Source organism: Dendropsophus ebraccatus, chromosome 8 (genome assembly GCF_027789765.1).
Source record: "Dendropsophus ebraccatus isolate aDenEbr1 chromosome 8, aDenEbr1.pat, whole genome shotgun sequence".
NCBI lineage: Eukaryota > Metazoa > Chordata > Amphibia > Anura > Hylidae > Dendropsophus > Dendropsophus ebraccatus.
The window spans coordinates 7169184-7193543 of NC_091461.1; the positions used below are offsets into that span (position 1 = coordinate 7169184).

The window sequence follows — 24360 nt, forward strand, 5'->3', positions numbered from 1 at the left end:
AGGCCGTCAGGCTGTAGTAAAAAGGCCTTAAGTGTAACTAGAGATTTAAACCCTTCCTGGCACTGGGTGGAAATTTGCAATTTTACCCAAATTTTTTTATTTTTTAGTTTTGTAGTCACCTGATCATTCAGAGTTGAGTGGCTGCCACATGCCTCATGTTTCTCTAACCACAGATAGCAGTGTTATAGCGGTCATGGATGCGGTGGAGAAGCAGCACAAGCAGGATTGTTACACTAAAGGGCCTTTTTAAATGGGCCGAAAGCTGTCCGTGTAAAAGTGACAGCAGTCAGCTGAGGAGCAGGCAAACACCTGATCCCTGACTGATCTTGTCTTTAGAGTCTGCTGCAGAATTTATCGTTATTGGCTGCAGATCTTCCTGTGTAAACAGGTGATGATGATAAAGGAACACTGACAGCATATGCGCATAGGATATACTTTACATATCTATCTCTCTATCCTATCTCCTACCTACCTATCTATCTATCTATCTATCTATCTATCTATCTATCTATCTATCTATCTATCTATCTATCCGCACTGTCAGTTTCCAGATCACAAGAAATGCATACTTACCATCCACGCTGCTTGGAATCCGGCATCCGGCTCTCCCATTCTCTGGCTGCTGCTGTATCTTTAGGCCGCCTCCTCCTCGACAATGATTGACAGCCACACGAGGTGGGGCCTGAAGACACAGGACGGGAGAGCCGTAGAGGGGGATGCTGAATCACACAGCAGCGCGGCTGGTAAGTAAACAGTGCTGCTTGTGATCTTGAAACTGACAGCACAGATATATGCATATATATCCATGGCTGCACGAATGATACCAGGATACCAGCTGCTCCATTTATCACATCTTGTAAAGGCAGTATAATCAAACGCTGATTATGCTGACATTTGTTTGCGGCCAAAAAAAATCTTTATATGTAAAATAACCCATAGATGTGTGTACAGATACATGCAGAATTATTGTCACTATGCATCCAGTTTATTGTGTCTATGTATCCTATTGAGTTATTCTGTAGCATGGCTATAGAGAGGAGCAGACAGATGGAGCCGCTCCTGCTCCGCGCTCTTCTCTCTTGTCACATTGATTTATTTGCCTTGGTGAAAACATTTCCAGGTGACATCCAGATAATGTCCGCCGTGTCAGCTTGTTAAGTGTCCCCCGTCCTCCACCCGACCACCCCACGACAGGTGATAACCATCTATCGCATGTGGTGAAATCAATGACCTGTGCAAGATGGCGGCCGGTGATTGACACAGCGACAGAGCTCAGGGACACCGCAGATGCTACCGCGGTCATTAGATGCACAACTGCTGTCTAATGCCGTACAATACACTGTGTAGCCTATATATATATATATATATATATATATATATATATATATATATATACTGCATATATATATCAGTGATAATAACACTGCAGTAATTCTTTTGTAACCAAAGATGAGAATTATGAAATATTAGATAATGTGGCCCCCTTAATGTTGTTATTATTATAAACCCTTCATTGTCAGGATTGGTGGGGTTCCCAGAGGTAAGGTCCCCACGATCCTTGTAATAAACCAACAGTTTGATACGGGAATGCCCATTTTACCTTCTGTACAGGTTATATACATTGAAGTGGTATATTGGCATCAGAAAAATCTTTTAAAATAAACTATCACTGCTATCTCGGGAGGTCTTTGCTTAGCTTAAAGGGGAACTCCGGCGAAAATATTTTCTTTAAAGTTAAATAGTTTCAGAAAGATATACAGATTTGTAATTTACTTCTATTTAGGTACTTACAGTCTGACACAGTGCTCTCTGCTGCCACCTCTGTCCATGTCAGGAACTGTCCAGAGCAGCAGCAAATCCCCATAGAAAACCTCTCCTGCTCTGGACAGTTCCTGACATGGACAGAGATGGCAGCAGAGAGTACTGTGTCAGACTGGAGAGAATACACCACTTCCTGCAGGACATACAGCAGCTGATAAGTACTGGAAATTTAGAAGTAAGTTACAAATCTTTATAACTTTCTGAAACCAGTTGAACTGAAAGAAAAAGATTTTCGCTGGAGTACCTCTTTAAGCCCCGTCCCTGGGTGATGTCACTACCTCTCACCAGCCCCTGCAGCCTACATCACCATATCATATACCTGTCATATACATGTATCTCGTGGGAAAAATTATGTGTGGTTATGGCATGCAGCCTTGTGCTGTATTATGCCACAGGCAGAGAAGCAGACAGTGGAGGAAAACCTCTTTAAAGGAGTATTACTCCCAAAAATATCATAAATATATGATATGTTGCTGCCCTTGGGGATAGCTTAAAAAACAGCGTATTCTAACCTTTCCGTACTCCCCCAATGTTCTCCTACGTCATCTTTCCTGGACGAGACCATCCCGCCTCCACTTCCGAAATATACTCATGTAAGGGTGACCGCCCACTCAGCCAATCAAAAGATCATGTTCTAATCAGTGAAAACAAATCTCAGGATAAACTCCCTGTGAACTGGTAGTTCAGTGTTGTCATAGGGACGCAGCCTCCATTACAGTAGCCTGATAAATGGATGTGGGACTTTATCTTATCGGTTCTATATATAAGATCACTGTGGCCCCTTGGATAGTTGTGGAGTGCTAGGGCAGGAAGACGCATGTTCTGGGGCCACTTTCTGCCTCGTCCTCCACCTTCCTTCTCTCCTATGGATTACAGTAGCAGACGTCTTCCTCCCAGTCTTCCCGTGGTGTGGACATTAGAGACGTCTCCTAATGAAGCCATTAAGACCTTCTCCATTAGGCAGTTTAGAGAAGGCCTCAGGACGCCCCGCGGACCCGGATTCCTGGACACTGGCTGATTCCGCCACAGTCCGTTAACCTCACATCATGGCGCAGTCACAACATCCATACATGCTGAGCCGCGCGTCTCTGAAGGTCGCGGAGACTCTCGCATTAACAGGCTGGAAATAAAATGTCTTGCTGACATTAATTGGAATAAAAAACGTGAAATAACAGCTAATTAGTGGCCCAAAGATAGCGGCCCCGACCACCCACAAATCACTACTCCAGCCGGGCGTGCAGATGTATGGGCAGACATGAGAGCTTCACATAGGAGGAGGTAATGCTACATAATGCAGCTCCGGATGTGTCCATGATCGGTCACCACATGATGTATAACATCTGTGCATGTAATGGTCATGTCCATTATTAATAATCCGAGCCTCCAGACTACCAGGGAGAAGATAAAGGCAAAGCTTCCTTGACTAGAAATCAGACAATCCTTACATTGCGCAGGCTTCCCAGTGTAGTCAGCGGTAGTCTGCTGACGCCACTCGTATGTGTTGCAGACCGTCGCCATTGTAATTTTTAACATGTTGAAACACAATGATCGTAGTCTTTTAACGTTAGCTATTACTCCACAGGATTATTGGCTGGAACTGCCGGAAATCAGCCAAGTACGGCCGATGATGCTTTGGTGTCATAGGGTCCTATGCATCACAGTGGGTCTCAGGAGTGACACCTGGTGCCACCAGTAACTTTTGACGTGTCTCATCACGTTTCAGACGTTACTTTAAAGGGGAACTACAAGCAGGTTAGACGAATCAAACCTGTTCATATGTTCCTATTGCACAGGAGATGCCAAGAAAGAAGGTATGTCTCTTATAGTATGTCTCTTATCTTCCTCCTCCAGTTAGTAGTTTGCTCCACGTCCCGATGAGACTCCGTGGAGCACTGCCCACCCCCATAGTGATGAACCGGCCTTTCCCAGTCAACCCGCTCCATTGTCATTAGAAAGGGGAGGGCCAGAAGGGCAGCGCTCCTAACGGTCTTACGAGGCTATGGAGCAAAAGACTAAGGGCCCTATTCCACCGGACGATTATCGTTCAGATTATCGTTAAACCGTTCGAATCTAAACGATAATCGTTCGGTTGAAATGCAGTTAACGATTAACAACCGAACGAGAAATCGTTGATCGCTTTGTAAGACCTGGACCTATTTTTATCGTTGCTCGTTCGTAAAACGTTCGCATTGAATAAGACATTGTTCGGTCGTTCGCAGTAGATACGATGGCAATAGCGAAGGAAAAACTATCGCAAATACGATCATAAATAACGATTATCGTTCCATGGAAATGAGTGAACGTTTTCAGGTCTTTCGCAATAGTGGTCGTTTGAGATTGTTAATCGTTAACGATTATGCGAACGATAATCGTCCGGTGGAATAGGGCTCTAACTGCGCCGGAACGGTGACGAGGAGAAAGGTAAGAGACATACCATAAGACACATACCTTCCTCCTCGGCAATAGGGACATATCAGCAGGCTATATTAGTCTAACCTGCTGATAGTTCCCCTTTAAATGACAGTACCGCTTTAAATAAAAGCTCCACCTTGAGTGACTGCAACCACTATGCTTCAGTGCAGTCAACATTTGCAACCACTAAGATAGCTGTGTCTCTGTACATGAGAAAGTTTAGTAGCCGTTGTCAGTTTGGGTTACTTGCATCTGCATCCATGTGACCTATCTCCCACACTAGACATTTATTATGAGTTTTTTAAATGACTTTTATCTTTTCATTTTATACAGATAATTGTTTCACTTATTTTTTAACACTTTACGATGTGGTTTTCTTTGCGGCAGAGACGAACTGTTTCAGTCAGGGTAACACTGGATTTGCGCTTTCATTAGAAGTAAAACGTGTCCGGGAGGTGATAAGTCGGCAGTGGCCGGCAGCGGTGGAGCAGAGTGAATCGCCAGTTCTCTGTGTGGCAATGATGTTGTCTCCGTACATAAAGTGCGGGGGGAATAGTTACACTTCACTAGCTAGGACGAGAATGGAAAACTCTCTGAGGCGCATTTTAATTGGCGCGGATAGAATACAGTGTCATCTCATCAGAAACGTTTGAAGTGTGGCTTTAATAGGCTCTTCCCATCCTCTTGGATGTGCTTGTAGCTGGGAGGGTGGTCCTGAGCGCTTACATCTTACTGCGTCCCCTGGGGTCTTACATAACCCTTACCCTACTGCCTGATTCTGCGGCATTATAATAAGAGAACGGCGATAGCACTAAACAGCGGGAACCCAGAGACGCCCATCAGATAAAGACTCTATTCAGCCCAACTTGTACTTAATTTATTATAGAATATAGAGAATACAGCCTATCCATCACTAGAGATCAGCAGTGACATCACTGAGAATACAGCCTATCCATCACTAGAGATCAGTGACATCACTGAGAATACAGCCTATCCATCACTAGAGATCAGCGGTGACATCACTGAGAGTACAGCCTATCCATCACTAGAGATCAGCGGTGACATCACTGAGAATACAGCCTATCCATCACTAGAGATCAGCGGTGACATCACTGAGAATACAGCCTATCCATCACTAGAGATCAGCAGTGACATCACTGAGAATACAGCCTATCCATCACTAGAGATCAGCGGTGACATCACTGAGAATACAGCCTATCCATCACTAGAGATCAGCGGTGACATCACTGAGAATACAGCCTATCCATCACTAGAGATCAGTGACATCACTGAGAATACAGCCTATCCATCACTAGAGATCAGCGGTGACATCACTGAGAATACAGCCTATCCATCACTAGAGATCAGTGACATCACTGAGAATACAGCCTATCCATCACTAGAGATCAGCTGTGACATCACTGAGAATACAGCCTATCCATCACTAGAGATCAGTGACATCACTGAGAATACAGCCTATCCATCACTAGAGATCAGTGACATCACTGAGAATACAGCCTATCCATCACTAGAGATCAGCGGTGACATCACTGAGAATACAGCCTATCCATCACTAGAGATCAGCGGTGACATCACTGAGAATACAGCCTATCCATCACTAGAGATCAGTGACATCACTGAGAATACAGCCTATCCATCACTAGAGATCAGCGGTGACATCACTGAGAATACAGCCTATCCATCACTAGAGATCAGCGGTGACATCACTGAGAATACAGCCTATCCATCACTAGAGATCAGCGGTGACATCACTGAGAATACAGCCTATCCATCACTAGAGATCAGTGACATCACTGAGAATACAGCCTATCCATCACTAGAGATCAGCGGTGACATCACTGAGAATACAGCCTATCCATCACTAGAGATCAGCGGTGACATCACTGAGAATACAGCCTATCCATCACTAGAGATCAGTGACATCACTGAGAATACAGCCTATCCATCACTAGAGATCAGCGGTGACATCACTGAGAATACAGCCTATCCATCACTAGAGATCAGTGACATCACTGAGAATACAGCCTATCCATCACTAGAGATCAGCTGTGACATCACTGAGAATACAGCCTATCCATCACTAGAGATCAGTGACATCACTGAGAATACAGCCTATCCATCACTAGAGATCAGCGGATCAGCGGTGACATAATTGAGAATACAGCCTATCCATCACTAGAGATCAGCGGTGACATCACTGAGAATACAGCCTATCCATCACTAGAGATCAGTGACATCACTGAGAATACAGCCTATCCATCACTAGAGATCAGTGACATCACTGAGAATACAGCCTATCCATCACTAGAGATCAGCGGTGACATCACTGAGAATACAGCCTATCCATCACTAGAGATCAGCGGTGACATCACTGAGAATACAGCCTATCCATCACTAGAGATCAGTGACATCACTGAGAATACAGCCTATCCATCACTAGAGATCAGCGGTGACATCACTGAGAATACAGCCTATCCATCACTAGAGATCAGTGACATCACTGAGAATACAGCCTATCCATCACTAGAGATCAGCGGTGACATAATTGAGAATACAGCCTATCCATCACTAGAGATCAGCGGTGACATCACTGAGAATACAGCCTATCCATCACTAGAGATCAGTGACATCACTGAGAATACAGCCTATCCATCACTAGAGATCAGCGGTGACATCACTGAGAATACAGCCTATCCATCACTAGAGATCAGCGGTGACATCACTGAGAATACAGCCTATCCGTCACTAGAGATCAGCGGTGACATCACTGAGAATACAGCCTATCCGTCACTAGAGATCAGCAGTGTGTCTAGTGTGTAGAATGTTTTACAGCCAGGCTGATATATTAGTATGTATAGTTTTTGCTTTCTTGTCCTTTTTTCAGACAATATGATTTACACAAAAACTCCTCCTATGTTTTTATTATGATATAAAAAGAGAAAATACCCAAGTGACCCTCATCAAAAGTTCCCATCCCGTGTACTGCCCCCTCTAACATCAATGACAGCTTGGAGTCTCTTGAGGTAGTTGTGGATGAGGCTTTTTATTTTCTCAGATGGTAAAGCCGCCCATTCTTCTAGGTTCCTGTGATCTCCCCAGAGTGGCTCAATGATACTGAGGTCAGGAGACTGAGATGGCCGCTCCAGAACCTTCACTTTGTTCTTCTCTAGCCAATGACAGGTCGACTTGTCCTTGTGTTTTGGATCGTTGTCATGTTGGAACGTTAAGTCCAGCCCATGCGCAGCTTCCCATCTGAGTACAAATTTTCCTCCAGTATTTGCCCAAGTTTGACGAAGCCTTTGTAGGTCACACATCCCCAACACATCAGCGCTCCACCCAGTGTGCTTTACAGTAGGAATGGTGTTCCTTCCATCATAGGCCGTGCTGACACTTCTCCAAATGTAACGTTTATGGTGGTGGCCACAAAGTTTGATTTTGGTCTCATCACTCCAGATGACCTTGTTCCGGAAGTTGTGAGTCTTCTGTCTCTGTGCTGTTTGGTGTATTATAGATACTTTATGGAATTTGCTCAGTAATGGCTTCTTCTGGCCACTTGACCGTGCAGCCCATTCTTCTTCAGGTGCCTCCTTATTGTACAGCCACACCGCTAGTTTTCAGAGAGTCCTGAATTTCAGATGATGTTATTTGTGGGGTTTTATTTGCAGTCCAAACTATTTTCCTGGCCGTTGTGGCGGAAATTTCTGTCAGTTTGTGTCAACTTCTGTGCTTGTTATTAGGTCAGAATCACCAGCGTATGTGAACTTTTGATCAGCGTCATTTGGATGTATTTGGTTGTCATGATCGACCTGTCATTGGCTTCAGCAGAACAAAGTGAAGGTTCTGAGTGGCCATCTCAATCTTCTGACCTCAATACGTTGAGTGGGGAAAAAAGTTTTTGTGTTTTCATTCATATTCTCTGAAAAAAGGACAAGAAAGCAAAAATTCTGTATGTAAACTTTTGAGCACAGCTATATATAATGTATATCCTGCATTGTTGGTAGTAGCTGTGGGCTTGGGCTCTTGCAGGGTCTCTGGTGATTTTCCACAGTTCATTACCTGGTCCTGGATATCTAAGAGGCTCCATTTAGCAGAGCTGCGCTCAATACTAATCCAGTGTATGTAAGTGCGAGCGCCGCTCTCCCCCAGATGACTCCATAGACAGATAATGTGTTGAGGAGAGAAGAGCGGAGCTTCTTACCAGACCCGGGCAGCACCAATCAATACAAACGTCTTTAAATATACATCAATGGCTGCAGCCAATTGCATGTAAGTGTGTGTGAGGCCGGGGGGCGGCAGCGCCTCCGTTCCAGCAACACGTCCGCTCCGGCCTCATTTGTGGTTGGGAAGGTTTCTAATATTTAACTGAAGTTAATTAACTAAAGGGAAATGAAAAGAATAATTCCAGCTTTTAATATGATGGAGGCGTGCGCTGTGTGGCGGTACTTAAAGCGACAGTACTACGCCGCTCTCACTGCAGCCGCTATGGGGCCGGGAGGCAGCCATGATTGTTGTCCATCTCTCCCCATATTTGTCGTTGAAATTAATTTGCAATAGTATAAAAAGGCGATTTTTACAGCGACAGTTACCGTGACAACTAAAAAGGTAGAAGTAAAATTAAAGGGGTACTCCGGGGGAAATGTTTTTCTTTCAGATAGACTGTATCAGAAAGTTAAACAGATTTGTAATTTACTTCTATGTAAAAATCTCAAGTCTTCTAGTACTTCTCAGCTGCTGTATGTCCTGCAGGAAGTGGTGTATTCTCTCCAGTCTGACACATTGCTCTCTGCTGCCACCTCTGTCCATGTCAGGAACTGTCCAGAGCAGCAGCAAATCCCCATAGAAAACCTCTCCTGCTGTAGACAGTTCCTGACATGGACAGAGGTGGCATACAGCATACAGCAGCTGATAAGTACTGGAAGACTAGAGATTTTTAAATGTAAGTATAATACAAATCTATATAACTTTCCAAAACCTGCTGATTTGAAAGAAAAATATTTTTCGCTGGAGTACCCCTTTAGGCTGGGTTCACACTATGTATATTTGAGGCAGTATTTGGTCCTCATGTCAGGTCCTCATAGCAACCAGAACCAGGAGTGGATTGAAAACACAGAAAGGATCTGATCACACAATGGTGAAATTGAGTGGATGGCCGCCATATGATGGTAAATAAAAGCCATTATTTCAGTATAACAGCCGTTGTTTTGAAATAACAGCAAAAATTTGCCATTATATGGCGGCCATCCACTCAATTTCAACATTGTGTGAACAGAGCCTTTCTGTGTTTTCAATCCATTCCTGGTTTTGGTTGCTATACAGCCTCACAAATACAGCCTCAAATATACATAGTGTGAACCCAGCCTTAAGGTGCAATGGTGGCTGCTGATTTACCAATACCTGATGGAAATCGCTTTTAAGGAACTTCCCTGTAAGTAATTCCCTGAGTCATCAGAGCTGAGCCTTGGTTTTAATGTACTGTGAAGGTTCGGCGTTGGACGTGACGATCTGTCGTCTGAAGCGGCGTCTCCGGCTTAATGCACTGGGCGCGAGTGCTCTGGTGTCTCCATAATGAATATTGCCGGAGTGTTTCTTCCAATTACCGATCTCTCATCTTGAAGGAGACTTTGGATATGAATAATGGCAGCGGGTTAATCAGCTTCCAGGAGAGGAGTTGCGCTGTCCTTGTTTATAAGTGTCAGGCAGCGATCTGCTCGACCGCACACGGCACCCCGCGTCATGTCTGCTCGTGGGGATTAATATTGGCACCGGCAAAAGAAAATCGTGTGTGCGCTGAGGAGGCGGGAAAAGGATCAGCTGACGTGTCCCTCATTGCCAGTAGGAAATGGAGCCAATGCTACACTGCCCCCGTAACAGGACAGTCACAGAGCCCCCGTAACAGGACAGTCACAGAGCCCCCGTAACAGGACAGTCACAGAGCCCCCGTAACAGGACAGTCACAGAGCCCCCCGTAACAGGACAGTCACAGAGCCCCCGTAACAGGACAGTCACAGAGCCCCCGTAACAGGACAGTCACAGAGCCCCCGTAACAGGACAGTCACAGAGCCCCCGTAACAGGACAGTCACAGTGCCCCCGTAACAGGACAGTCACAGTGCCCCCATAACAGGACAGTCACAGAGCCCCCATAACAGTGACAGTCACAGAGCCCCCATAACAGTGACAACCGCAGTACCCCCATAAGTGTAACAACCACAGAGCCCCCGTAACAGGACAGTCACAGAGCCCCCATAACAGGACAGTCACAGAGCCCCCATAACAGGACAGTCACAGTGCCCCCGTAACAGGACAGTCACAGTGCCCCCATAACAGGACAGTCACAGAGCCCCCATAACAGTGACAGTCACAGAGCCCCCATAACAGTGACAACCGCAGTACCCCCATAAGTGTAACAACCACAGAGCCCCCGTAACAGGACAGTCACAGAGCCCCCATAACAGGACAGTCACAGTGCCCCCGTAACAGGACAGTCACAGTGCCCCCATAACAGGACAGTCACAGAGCCCCCCATAACAGTGTCATCTACACATCCCCGATAACACAGTGTCATCTACACATCCCCCCATAACCGTAACAACCACTGTGCTCCTATAATGCATATGCTGTTCCCGTATAAATTTGTATCCTTCTGCAGTATATAGCATGTATACATTAACCAGAATCCCAGGCGCAGTTATCAGGAATAGATAGGTAGAGCACCAGTTGTTTCCCGGTGAAGTTTTCTCCTTATCCAGTCTCCGTCCTCCTCGGAGGTTATTTTGCGCTCGGCCGCCGTCCAACACAAGCAATCCGCTGAGAGCAGCATGCGCGGTAACGTATTGTCCTTCAGCGGCAGCAAAACGTTCCGGTGACCATCAGTCACCGCCGGAGACACGTTCGCTCCAAGTGGAAGCAGTCAATTACAGGGCGCAGCTTTTATGGCTACATTATTACCGTCCCACTATTAGGTTTTCAGCACCGGCGTTCCGTCTGATGGATCCGCCGCGCTCCGGTGATTGATCGCTTTGTTCTTCACATGTCAGAAACCTGCAAGTTGGAAATGTGATGAATTTCCAGGCTCCATAATCTGCCGTGAAACCTGTCTTCAGGGTAACACTGATCCGCTGGTGTCACCGCCGCCTCCCATACCTCTCTCCTCTGTTTAGATTTCACAACTCTGAGAGAATCTGTCTCATCAGCCAATTTAAAAAAAACAAAGATTAATGTAAAACATATGTATCCACAATGTATCCCTGAGTATCAGAGTATCTTCTTCTTGTATCCTAGCATCTCTCACTTTACTTCTTATGCACTCTTCACCCATTCACAGCGCACCTTACAGTAGCTGTACAAAGGAAATCATGTGGGTAGAGGAAGTGTGTGGTCTTTCGATATTGGACTTTTTAGGGGAAGGACGCAAGCTAGAAAGCTCCCTACTGTGGTAGTCTAAGTCAGGGTCCTGTTTGGTGAGGAAGCAAGACAAGATACAGCTAACAGTCTCTCTTCAAGCAACTCTATACACCGCTTTGCAGTGTTAAACCCCTCACAGGAGAGGACAAGTCAGAGATTATCTCAACTAACACCGTGGACTAGGAGAGTCACAGTGCAGGACAGGATCCACTAAAGGCAAAGAGCTAGGAACTGGTCTGGATAGAGCAAAATTGCTAAGAGCCTAGGAACTCTATCTCGCAGCGCAGTTGTCAGCAGGAAATCCTCAGCAGTCCGCTCATCACAGGTAACAAGGTCTGGAGCCTGTGTCACCCTCTAGGACGGGTCGCCCTGGTAGGGCAACAGGTGTTTAATGGCGACAAGAGTCGAAGCACAAGTGTTCTCTTTTTGGTATTCTTCTATTTCTACCTCATACTCCATCATCCTTGCAGAGCACATTACTACTTGGGATGGGACTCACACAACATCCTCCTCTCTGCTCCTCTGATTCATTGTATCTCTCAACACGCAACCCAGTCAGCACGACTGTATTCCTCGCTATACTCCTATCACAGATCTGGATCCTGTATTGTCAAGTGTGTTCTCAAGTGTATTATCAAGTAGCTGTATGTCCTGCTGCACCTAACTACTTTCAGAATAAACAAGAGATTATTTATGGTAAAGAGACTCTGTGATTCTTCGCCCCGCACCAGCACAGTATACACACACTCCTTAGGACATTTCCCCTTTCTGTGGGTGGCGGTACCAATAGTCCGGGAGGGTCACTACACTACTCCGACCCACTAACCCAAGAGACCCCTCAGCAGCCCGGCAGATCACTGACCACAGGGCAACAAGGTGTACCCGGCCCTTTAAACTGAAAGCAGGTGTGCCCAACCAGCACTGGCGTCACGACACAACACTCTAGGGTCCGGTTACATCTCGGCCAACCACCACTGTAGTGGTGTCATACTTCACCATCTAGCAAGTGAACGGCCGCACCTCCACATCTCACTACAGTGACATGTATGTGACCTGTAAGGAGCCTGGCATGTATGTGGCTTAGAAGGAGCCTGGCATGATGATGGGTGCAGTCCAGGGCCGATTCAAGGGTTTCTGCCGCCTGAGGCAAACCTCAGGCGGCCGCCCCGAGTGATAGCCGGCATCCCCCCGGACACCCCCCTGACCCCCTTCCCCCGCCGCTGCAGCAGCCATCTACTCACCTGTCCCACACCGCAGCCGGCCCGCGATCTCTGCTGTCTCCACATCCTGTCAGGTCCCGCAATGTCACCCTGCAGCTGTCACGGACCTCCAGGCTGTGGTGATTGAGTGGGGTGATGGGGTCGCGCGACCCGATCACCCCAGCGCGTCCCTCACCGACCCCGGGCACTCACCACAGCCTGGAGGTCCGTGACAGCTGCAGAGTGACGTCGCAGGACCTGATGGGATGTGGAGAGCGCGGGCGACGGGACAGGTGAGCGGCCGCTGTCATTTTTGTTAAGTGATACTTAACAAAAATGACAGCAGGGGGGACATAATGCCGCCCCCTGCCGGACCGCAAATTCTGCCGCCTGAGGCGGAAGGCTCATTCCGCCTCATGGCAGAAGCGGGCCTGGTGCAGTCAGTCTTTATCCAGTGAGTGATATTGCGGTGATAGATATGGTGCACGGCTGGTTCTCCTGAAGTCTTGTTCGCATCTTTTCCATAGAAGAGAACTGCAGCCCAGTTACAGATTCTAACATGCGTCCCTTCCACAATACGTGGGATGTAAGGCTCCACCATCCTTTACTGTTTTTTTCCAGGAGATGAAACAAAAAAAAATGTATACAGGCATCTTTTATTTTACATGAAAATAATACAATGATTCTTTTCCCCTAAAATGTTGCAGTCTGTGTGACAGTGACCGAGGCCTTCTGCTGTTGGGGCCACATGCACAATTGATTATTAGGGACTGAGGGGCCTTCCCTTTCCTCAGTGGCTGTTCTGGGTGTTGGACGGAATCCACACCTCCATAAATCATGTCTGGCTCCGGTCCCCGCTGCCTCTCTGCCTATTGATTTATGCAGCGGCGGCTGGGAATACGAGGGATGTATGTATTCAGCCCGATGCTATCAGCGTAATTGTTTAATTAAGGGGCCGCGATCACACCGCCGAGGTAAAAATACAGGGAGAATGTAACGCTTCAAGGGGGACTCCATGCAATTTTATTTTTAATTGCAAAAACTCAAATATCTGTCACAACTAATATGACATTAAATATATTACTCCAGAGGACTCTAAGGCTTTATTCACACGTCCCGCAAAGTTGTTCGTAATCACGAAGCAACTCACTGCCGATTTGATTTCTATTGGGCTATTCACAGTCTGTTCTATTGCAAATCCGCAATCTGTATTCTATAGCAATAGAAGTCTATGCGATCTGTGACGTCAGTAAAAATCGTGGATCAAATCTAAGCAAACTGGTTATTTTATTTTTTTTACCGGTTCAACATTTTTGCAGATGTAGATACGGATTGACTACAGGTCATATTTCATGGATTACGGAGTACGAGAAGCGGACCTATATACGGACCTGAAGAATCACTTAAAGTGTGAATGAGGCCTGAGGCCTCCTGCAGACATCCAGAATACACAGAGAATATCATCCACGGGCTGCCCACTATCCGGACCCTGAGGCTGGGATCTAATGCAATCTACAGTCATGAGCACTGGCCCATAGAACTCCTCTGGTCGCAGCTCCTTTCCCTAAGGCTATGTTCACACTGCGTATGAATCCGTCAGTAGTGCGAACCGCGAATATACGCACATAGTTTTGAGGTTGATGCGTTCGCTTGAAAGTAAACGATATACGGCCGCAGAGTGCACACTACGTATGAGCTTACGGCCGGATCGTATACGGCGCCGTGAAAAATGAACAAGACCATTGTCTTGAGGACGGAAATGTTGAAACTTACGGCCGTGGATTTCAGTGCGGTCCCGTACGGAGAACTTATTTCAGCCAAATTGAACTTGATTTTTCGATCCAAAAGGTTCTGTGTGGTTTACGGGGCTGGGCGAAGATTTCCAAGTAAATGACCTGCCTCAGATCGCTTCGAAACAAGCTAGGGAAGCATAACTGTACTACGGGCGTATGTTCGCGGTTCGTACGCATCCGGCCGCATGTCTATAGTTTCAGCTGCACATGTACGGCGGCGTACGATCTGCGGACGGATTCATACGCAGTGTGAACATAGCCTAATGGTGTGTTTACACAGACAGATTTATCTGCCAGATTACTGAAGTCAAAGTCAGAGATGGACTAGAAAATAGGAGAAATCTCAGTCTTTTCTTTGACCTGTTCTCTGTTTATAGTCTGTTCCTGGCTTTGGCTTCAATAATGTGTAAACACACTATAAGAATAAAGAGGCCCCCATACACCTAAGATGGTTGCATGGCCCCAACAGGAAAGCTGCCTACAGGTGGCGCCAGTGAGACTTTTTTTTTTCTTGTGTACTAGAGCTAATTTGCATACTTTTTTCCCATGGAGCATTGCCCATATAACTGTAATAATCCGTAAACTATAAATTTCCCTTTTGCTGAACACATTATCAGCGTCTGACGGCAAAGTGTCGCCCCGTCACCGTGTGTCGCCGGGTTCTGCTGAGCGACGAGATTTATGTGCCTCGTATTCCTGTAGTTAATCATGTCTTGTTCTCCAATCACATCCAAAGCTGCATTCACAGTCACAGCAGCAGAAATGGCGCCTATAACGTGAGCAGCGGATAACATGTCCGGATCGGGTGAAATACGAGGAAGTGACTGAGCGGTAAATGTGGTAAAGTGATGAGTGGCGACAGATGAGATGATGGGGAGGATTGTACGGTGTGAATATATACGCAGTGCTGTACATTATAGGGCAGGGGCCAGGCGCCATATACAAAGTCATTGCACAGCGCCTCCGCTACAGCAGTTGTATAGTTACAATGTATCAGTTGATTGTGCCATTTCTGTGCCCACATATCTGTATCATTGACGTCCCTCCTCCCCGGGGCCCGTGGCCCTTAATCCGCCTGTTATGTAAATTCTGATGATTGATGGCTTCTGTATTCATTCTGTATTTGCTTTATTAAACATTTGTCACCGCAGCGTCGCCGTAGCCGCTGCCAAAAGAAGTGAAACACAATTGAGATGGAAACCACACGGCGAAGCCGATTCAGCTACAAACCCACAACAGACGGGCAGAGCAGCTGCGCATTAACCCTCTCCATGCCGGGCTCCAGCCGCAGACCGGGGGGCACAGCACATTACCGTCATCGGCCCAGATAGCCGGTTCTGCTCAATAATACATGAGGTCTCTATTGTTCTAATTGATCTTTGAGAGATTTATACCTCGTAATTGTCATCAGGTGGGAGAGAGACGTACGAAGGAGGCCGCATCCTGTAGACACAACCATTAAGGCCTGCTTCCCTGCCAAAACATAAATGAGCTGGGAACGCCGCCACGCCGTTTAGTGCTCCCGTCCTATCAAAGTGATGTATCGTCCTTGGTGCGAGCCCAACACCAAGCTTCTACTCTCCTCACCCTGTTAACCAGAGCGATCCCGGAGACGCTGCCCGGTCAGCATCAGACTCAATATTCTCACCTGTCAATCACTGATGATAGATATTGATTGATCGGATGTCTGAAGATTTATTCCTGACACGGTAAAGACTCGTGGCCCGGGCCGGACCCAGACGGTGAGCGCGGTATTGTTCACATCTTGCCTGCGGTGGAAGCCGAGCCCTGAGGTCTCCAGTATTGACCACATCTGCAGCACTCCTGTATAAACCATCAATCCCCTGAGCAATGTGTGCATTAACTAACCGGTCTGATGTCATGGGGGCTATAACCAACATGATCTGTAATAAACTTGCTGGGATCTTACTGCATCGAATACCCGGAGAGGCGCCAAGGAGATGCTGGTAGACTGTACGCTGGGTGGAGGGAATGGATACTACATTTAAAGGGGTTATCGAGGCTTAGAAAAAAACATGTCCGCTTTCTGTCAGAAAGTGAATGAAGCTGAATTGTAATACCTCACGCAGCTTGAGGACAGTGGTGGAGCTATTTTTGCTAACAAGTAGGATGATGTCTTAGCTTAAAGGACTTGGGTCCTAAAACAAAATGTATCTGGGTCCTAGCCATGAGCTTGGGTTAGGAAGAGGTGCTGGATCAGGGAAGGGACGTAAGATTAGTGAAGAGGTGCTTGGGTCGGAAAAGGTGGTTCTGAAAAGGAAGTGATGCTGGACAGAGGGAGTGCTGGATCAGGGAAGAGGAAGGGGTGCTGGATCAGGGAAGAGGAAGGGGTGCTGGATCAGGGAAGAGGAAGGGTGCTGGATCAGGGAAGAGGAAGGGGTGCTGGATCAGGGAAGAGGAAGGGGTGCTGGACAAAAGGAGTGCTGGATAAGGGAAGAGAAGGGGTGCTGGATCAGGGAAGAGGAAAGGGTGCTGGACAGAAGGAGTGCTGGATCAGGGAAGAGGAAAGGGTGCTGGACAGAAGGAGTGCTGGATCAGGGAAGAGGAGGGGTGCTGGATCAGGGAAGAGGAAAGGGTGCTGGACAGAAGGAGTGCTGGATCAGGGAAGAGGAAGGGGTGCTGGACAAAAGGAGTGCTGGATCAGGGAAGAGGAAGGGGTGCTGGATTAGGGAAGAGGAAGTGATGCTGGATCAGGGAAGAGGAAGGGGTGCTGGATCAGGGAAGAGGAAGGGGTGCTGGATTAGGGAAGAGGAAGTGATGCTGGATCAGGGAAGAGGAAGGGGTGCTGGACAGAAGGAGTGCTGGATCAGGGAAGAGGAAGGGGTGCTGGATCAGGGAAGAGGAAGGGGTGCTGGATCAGGGAAGAGGAAGGGTGCTGGACAGAAGGGGTGCTGGATCAGGGAAGAGGAGGGGTGCTGGACAGAAGGGGTGCTGGATCAGGGAAGAGGAGGGGTGCTGGATCAGGGAAGAGAAGGGGTGCTGGAACAGGGAAGAGGAAGGGTGCTGGACAGAAGGAGTGCTGGATCAGGGAAGAGGAGGGGTGCTGGATCAGGGAAGAAGAGGGGTGCCGGACAGAAGGGGTGCTGGATCAGGGAAGAGGAGGGGTGCTGGACAGAAGGAGTGCTGGATCAGGGAAGAGGAGGGGTGCTGGATCAGGGAAGAGGAAGGGGTGCTGGACAGAAGGAGTGCTGGATCAGGGAAGAGGAAGGGTTTTGGACAGAAGGGGTGCTGAATCAGGGAAGAGAAGGGGTGCTGGATCAGGGAAGAGGAAGGGTGCTGGACAGAAGGAGTGCTGGATCAGGGAAGAGGAGGGGTGCTGGATCAGGGAAGAGGAGGGGTGCTGGACAGAAGGAGTGCTGGATCAGGGAAGAGGAGGGGTGCTGGACAGAAGGAGTGCTGGATCAGGGAAGAGGAAAGGGTGCTGGATCAGGGTAAAAGAAGATGCTAGATTGGGGAAAGGATGCTGAAATGGAATGCATGGAGGGCCGGGAAGGGGAAGTGCTGAGTGATGCCGGACTCAGGAATGGGGGGGATGGAATAGATGCTGGGTGATGACTAAGGGGAGAGAGGAGTAAGCTCCTCCCATGAGAATGAAACGATCAGGCATTCTAAAATCTGTCATGCCCGATCCTTCTGACATCTGCTATTGGGGAAGAGTCTGGAGACCCCCATACACATTAGATGGTCAGCCAGTTCTGCCGTACTATTGTGGGCATGCTCCCTTACTAGAATCATGTGACTCAAGCACCTATCCATGTATGGAGCTCTGTATAAGGGGACACAGGGGGTCTGCTTCCCGCGACCCTCCTCTAGGTGTGCAGAGAGCAGAGGTTAATTAGAAATGTAATGATCATCGCGGCTTCAACAGCTCAATTAACCGCTGTGTGCAGAGAAAGCGCCATTCTAACCGAGAGCGACCGCAACGTCCACAAGATTAACACAAAGCTGTCACCGTGCATTACTGAAAGTGCGGCCCCGTAATCTTACTTTATATGCCGCTCCTCCCCCGGTCACACAAGGACTAAGAAATGAGAGGATTAGACGTGTCTGTAGCTAATGGTTTATTTACATAGGACTTTTCTCTCTATCATTTCTTTTCTCACTAAACATCCGGAAAACGTATATATAAATATCAGATATATACACAGTGTATGATCTTCCTCTTGTGGCTGTAATTGTGATTTGATATTATTTCTTCACAAAAAAGGTCAATTTAAAAAAAATGCTGACTGTAATAAGCGGTGTGATGGGATCCGTAGTAGCAGCCGCAGGGTTTTCCTATGGCACATGAAGGCGCTGCACCCGTCACATGTACATAAAACCTGGACCACCGTACTTGTCAATTATACCAACATATCTAGAGGACGTCTGAGAAACATCACCGGGAACAGCCAGCAAATCCTCCTGGTTCCCCACATATTACCTCTCCCTGTCCATGTGCTGATGCCAAGAGGTAGAGTGGAAAGGAGGGACAGGGAGAGGAGAGGGTCTGCACTTCTGATCTCAGGCCTCTTGTAGTTTGGATTCCAAAGTTTGGTGTCATAAGGAAAAAGGGTAATGCACTGGGGTCTTTATACCAGGGTGTCTGGTCCGGGGTCTTTAATGAGAAGAAGTTTGTTATAGAGTCTTCTAATGTGGTGATGAGGGGTCTGGTGTAAGTAATATTGGGCAGTCTGGTTTGGGGTCTGGGCTCTTTAAAGTGTCTGTCATTTTTTTTTTTTTTTTGCAGAAATCAATAGTACAGGTGATTTTAAGAAACTTTGTAATTGGGTTTATTAGTCAAAAAAATTCTTATCATGAAAAAACAGGTTAAAGCTCTCCCCCCTGTCTTCATTGTTCTCTATGGAGAGGGGAGGGGTGGAGGGAGATAAGGCACCAAAACAGGACAACAAAGAGTTAATTTACAGCTACATCACCGACCTATCTCCTCTGAAGTCAGCACTGACCTCTAAACACCGGCTTTCACACAGTTCCCACTGTGTAATCCTTAGTTCTCTGCTGCTGACTAATCTACCTCTACTCCCCTCAGACAGGGCCGACTGATATAAAAGAGTCGAGATTTCCTGATAATGAGCAGTGGATGAGAGAGAGGAGGGAGGGGGGGGGACCTGGGAAAGTCTTTTTGAATGCAGATAATGGCATATTTGCCTAATAAACCCAATTACAAAGTTTCTTAAAGTCGCCTGGACTATTGATTTCTTAAAAAAAAATATATATATATATATATACATTAATGACAGTGACACTTTAAACATAGGAAGTGTTGTTTGAGCCTAGTAAATAGGAGGATCTTGTCGGGACTGTACAGAGGGGATCTGGTCTGAGGACTGTAAATATAGCTGGAATAGATTTTCAAAATGCAAATTTCTTATGGGGGTCTGTATTTAGGGGATGCAGGGTCTCTGTATATTTGTGGGTCTGTATATATTTAGGCACTGATAGATGAGCTCCACACAGCAGCATCCATGCTTCTCCTGCTCCGGACTCCAGGCTGATAGCTGGTACCTGCACTGATACACTGTAACAAGCCCATGCTGTGAGAGGACTAGGTGGGTTACCCTTGCTATGCACCATAAGCAATTCTACCTGGTTTCTATGATATGGGGCAGGACGGAGACTACCTCAGATAGTGTATAGTGTAATATATTCAGGGGAATGCTCAGGGAACCCAGGAGCTGAATCACATAATATCAGAGGCATCGTGATGGATGAGCCCCACACCGCATCCTCCCCTTCTCACCTGATGAGGGTCATTGTCATTGATCCAGTGCCCTTGGTGCCGTCATTTAGCGCCATTGTCATATTCATTGCAGCTTGATGTTTGTTAACAAGACCAGTTCATGCGCCCGCAGCAGGGATTCTAACCGCAGGGGTCGGTGCAAAGCCTAATGCATCCTTAATGGCTCAGGAACTGTCCATTATAGGTAATTATACATGAACAGGACGTCCCTGAGATATGAGCCCAGCGTCATCTCCATCCAGATCCTGAACACTTATCACTACCCAGTATGTAGGTATGGATAGTGCACAGTACCACTGCTCTTATTCTGTATAAATATATATATACAGTGCACAGTACCACTGCTCTTATTCTGTATAAATATATATATACAGTGCACAGTACCACTTCTCCTGTCCTGTATGCTGGGTGTAATCCTCAGTATATATATATATATATATATAATATATATATATATATATATTGTAGGGATCTTCCCGGGGGATGGTGTGTTTGGACACAGTTCACAGCAGACTTGGACTTGTAAAACAACAGCTTGGCGTTTATTTTCAGCATAAACAGTCCGTAACAGAAATATAGCAACACTGTGCTTTAAGAACAAAACAAAAAGGTCTTGCCCGTCTGGGCGCTAACTAACAACGCAGGTTACCTCTCTGGCACTTCAGTGGTCAGTTTTGCGGGGTGTGAACAGGCCCCAGCAGCGGCTGTCTTCCCAGCTCTCACCAAACAGCATGCAGGCTGTTCACTCCTGGCTGAGAGAGAGACCTGTATACTGAGCCCACCTTTTGCCTTCTCAGGCTGATTGGGATCAGAGCTCACCTGATCCCAAAACCCACACTGGATCGAGGGGGAGGGAATGGCAAGTCCCACTACCAAAACCTACCTGCCATTCCATGTAAGTCCAGGCCCGGCAATAATAAATAATAGCTCAGCAGCATAACACTGCTGAGCACAGATGCCTCCTGGACTCACCATCTCACACTATGTATCAACCTGGGTGAGATGTACATCCCCTCGAGCACTTTACCAGTGACATGTCCACATATCCCCCCCCTCTTCTTCAGACCGGAGGGCTGAGCATTTTGTCCCCACAGACAGTGTACCCTAGATAGGGCGTCAGCATTTGCCTGTAATTTCCCTGGCCGGTGTTCCACCATGAAATTAAAGTTTTGGAGGGAAAGAAACCACCTAGTCACCCTCGCGTTTTTCTCCTTGTTTAATTTCATCCATGTTAGGGGGGCATGGTCTGTCACTAACTTAAACCTCCTGCCTAGTAAGTAGTACTTCAGGGATTCTAGGGCCCACTTCACTGCCAGACATTCTCGCTCAACTATGGCGTAGTTTTTCTCGGCCGGGATAGTTTCCTGCTTAAGTACATCACCGGGTGCTCCTCGCCATTCACGACCTGTGAGAGGACGGCACCTAACCCTGTGTTAGAGGCATCTGTCTGTACTAGAAACTCTCGCCTAAAGTCAGGGGTAACTAGCACAGGCTGTTGGCACAAGGCAGACTTAAGGCTTTGAAAAGCCTTCTCGGCCTCTGGAGTCCATGTCACCATTGCGGACTTCGCACCCTTTGTCAGGTCAGTTAGTGGGGCTGCAACTGAAGCAAAATTCGGCACAAACCTTCGGTAATAGCCCGTAATACCCAGGAAAGCTCTGACCTGTTTCTTTGTGAGGGGTTGAGGCCAATTCTGTATTGCCTCAATTTTATTTAGTTGTGGTTTCACTAACCCCCTCCCAATAATGTAGCCCAAGTATTTGGCCTCCTCTAAGGCTAGTGCACACTTCTCTGCATTGATGGTTAACCCCGCAGCACTTATGGCATCTAACACCGCCTGGACCTTACAGAGGTGACTTTCCCAATCCGGACTAAAAATGACCACATCATCGAGGTAGGCAGCAGAGTAATCACGATGTGGTCGCAGAATCAAGTCCATCAACCTCTGAAAAGTGGCAGGGGCTCCATGTAACCCGAATGGCATCACTACGTATTGGAAGAGCCCATCAGGGGTGGAGAATGCAGTCTTCTCTCTAGCCTTAGGAGTGAGTGGGATCTGCCAGTAGCCCTTAGTGAGATCGAGGGTAGTTATGTACCTGGCATTACCCATCCTTTCTATCAACTCATCTACCCTGGGCATGGGGTAGGCATCGAACTTGGAGATCTCATTTACCTTTCTAAAGTCATTACAGAACCTCCAAGTTCCATTGGGCTTTGGGATTAACACAATCGGGCTGGACCACTCGCTCTGGGACACCTCAATGACTCCTAGGTCAAGCATACGTTTTACCTCAGATGATACCGCCTCCCTCCGTGCTTCTGGTATCCTATAGGGCTTAAGGTTTACTCTGCTTCTAGGCTCAGTTTCAATATGATGACTAATGAGATGCGTACGCCCTGGTAGGTCAGAAAACTTGTCTTTATTTCTCTGCAGGAACTCCTTAGCTTCCTGCTTCTGGGATACTGATAGGGTGTCACCAATCCTGACCGGAGGGATTGGTGGTGACAGATGACCAACAGGCTTTGTCGCCACCAAGGATTCCCTGTCTTTCCAGGGCTTGATCAAGTTTATGTGATAAACTTGGAAAGGCTTCCTTCTACCTGGTTGGTGTACCTTGTAGTTGACCTCACTGATCTTCTCTACAATTTCATAGGGACCCTGCCACTTGGCTAAGAATTTGCTTTCTACCGTGGGAACAAGTATGAGTACCCGGTCACCTGGGCTAAATGTCCTGACTCTTGCAGAACGATTGTAAATTCTGCTTTGGCCCTCTTGCGCCCTCTGGAGGTGTTCCCTTACTAGGGGCATTACAGTGGCTATACGGTCCTGCATTTGTGCTACATGCTCTATAACACTCTTGTATGGGGTGGACTCACTTTCCCATGTCTCTTTCGCTATATCCAACAAACCCCTAGGGTGACGACCATAGACTAATTCGAAGGGAGAGAACCCTGTGGACGCTTGGGGTACTTCCCTAATAGAAAACATCAGGTAAGGTAGTAAGTGATCCCAATCACGACCATCCTTTTCCACCACTTTTTTTAACATATGTTTCAGGGTTTTATTAAACCTCTCCACTAACCCGTCTGTCTGTGGGTGATATACAGAGGTACGTAGGTGTGAGATTTTAAACAGTTTGCATAGCTCTTTCATCACCTTTGACACAAATGGGGTACCTTGGTCAGTCAAGATTTCCTTGGGGATCCCCACCCTGGAAAACATATAAAACAATTCCCGTGCAATTGTTTTAGAGGCAGTGTTTCTTAGGGGTACAGCCTCAGGATAGCGGGTCGCGTAGTCTAACACAACTAAAATGTACTGGTGACCCCTAGCTGACTTTACAATGGGACCCACCAAGTCCATTGCGATCCGGTCAAAAGGTACCTCTATGATGGGGAGTGGGACCAAAGGACTGCGGAAATGCGACACTGGAGCGCTAAGCTGACATGTGGGGCACGACTCACAGTATTTTTTTATGTCAGCATAAATCGCAGGCCAATAAAACCTCTGGAGGACTCTCTCCTGCGTTTTATCTGTCCCCAAGTGGCCCCCAAGGACGTGATTATGGGCCATGTCGAGTACCTGACGCCGGTACGACTTAGGCACCAGGAGCTGTTCCACAACCTCATCATTAATTTTAGTGACTCTATAGTAGAGATCATTAGCCATAGAAAAATGTGGAAACTTTCTCTCAGCTTCTGGTTCCTGAGGTACCCCATTCATAACAGTGACCTGCTCTCTCGCATTTTTGAGAGTGGGGTCCTGTAATTGTGCAGTACCAAAATTATCCCTAGACACCTCTAAGTCTGGAACATTCTGCGCAGTGGGAGGAGCCTCTTCCTCTCCAGCCAGGACCTGCAAAGGAAAAGCATCATTTTCATCCTGTACATTTTTATCATTTACCGTGGGTAATGCAATAGACTTAGGGGTCTCCTCACTCCTTTCAGGGG

At 47.1% G+C, this 24360-nt stretch overlaps 1 protein-coding gene across 3 annotated transcripts in view; it reads left to right on the forward strand.

Moving 5' to 3' along the window:
* GFRA1 (GDNF family receptor alpha 1) overlaps nt 1–24360 on the forward strand; it is a 161528-nt gene that overhangs the window by 99511 nt on the left and 37657 nt on the right. The window lies entirely within an intron of this gene.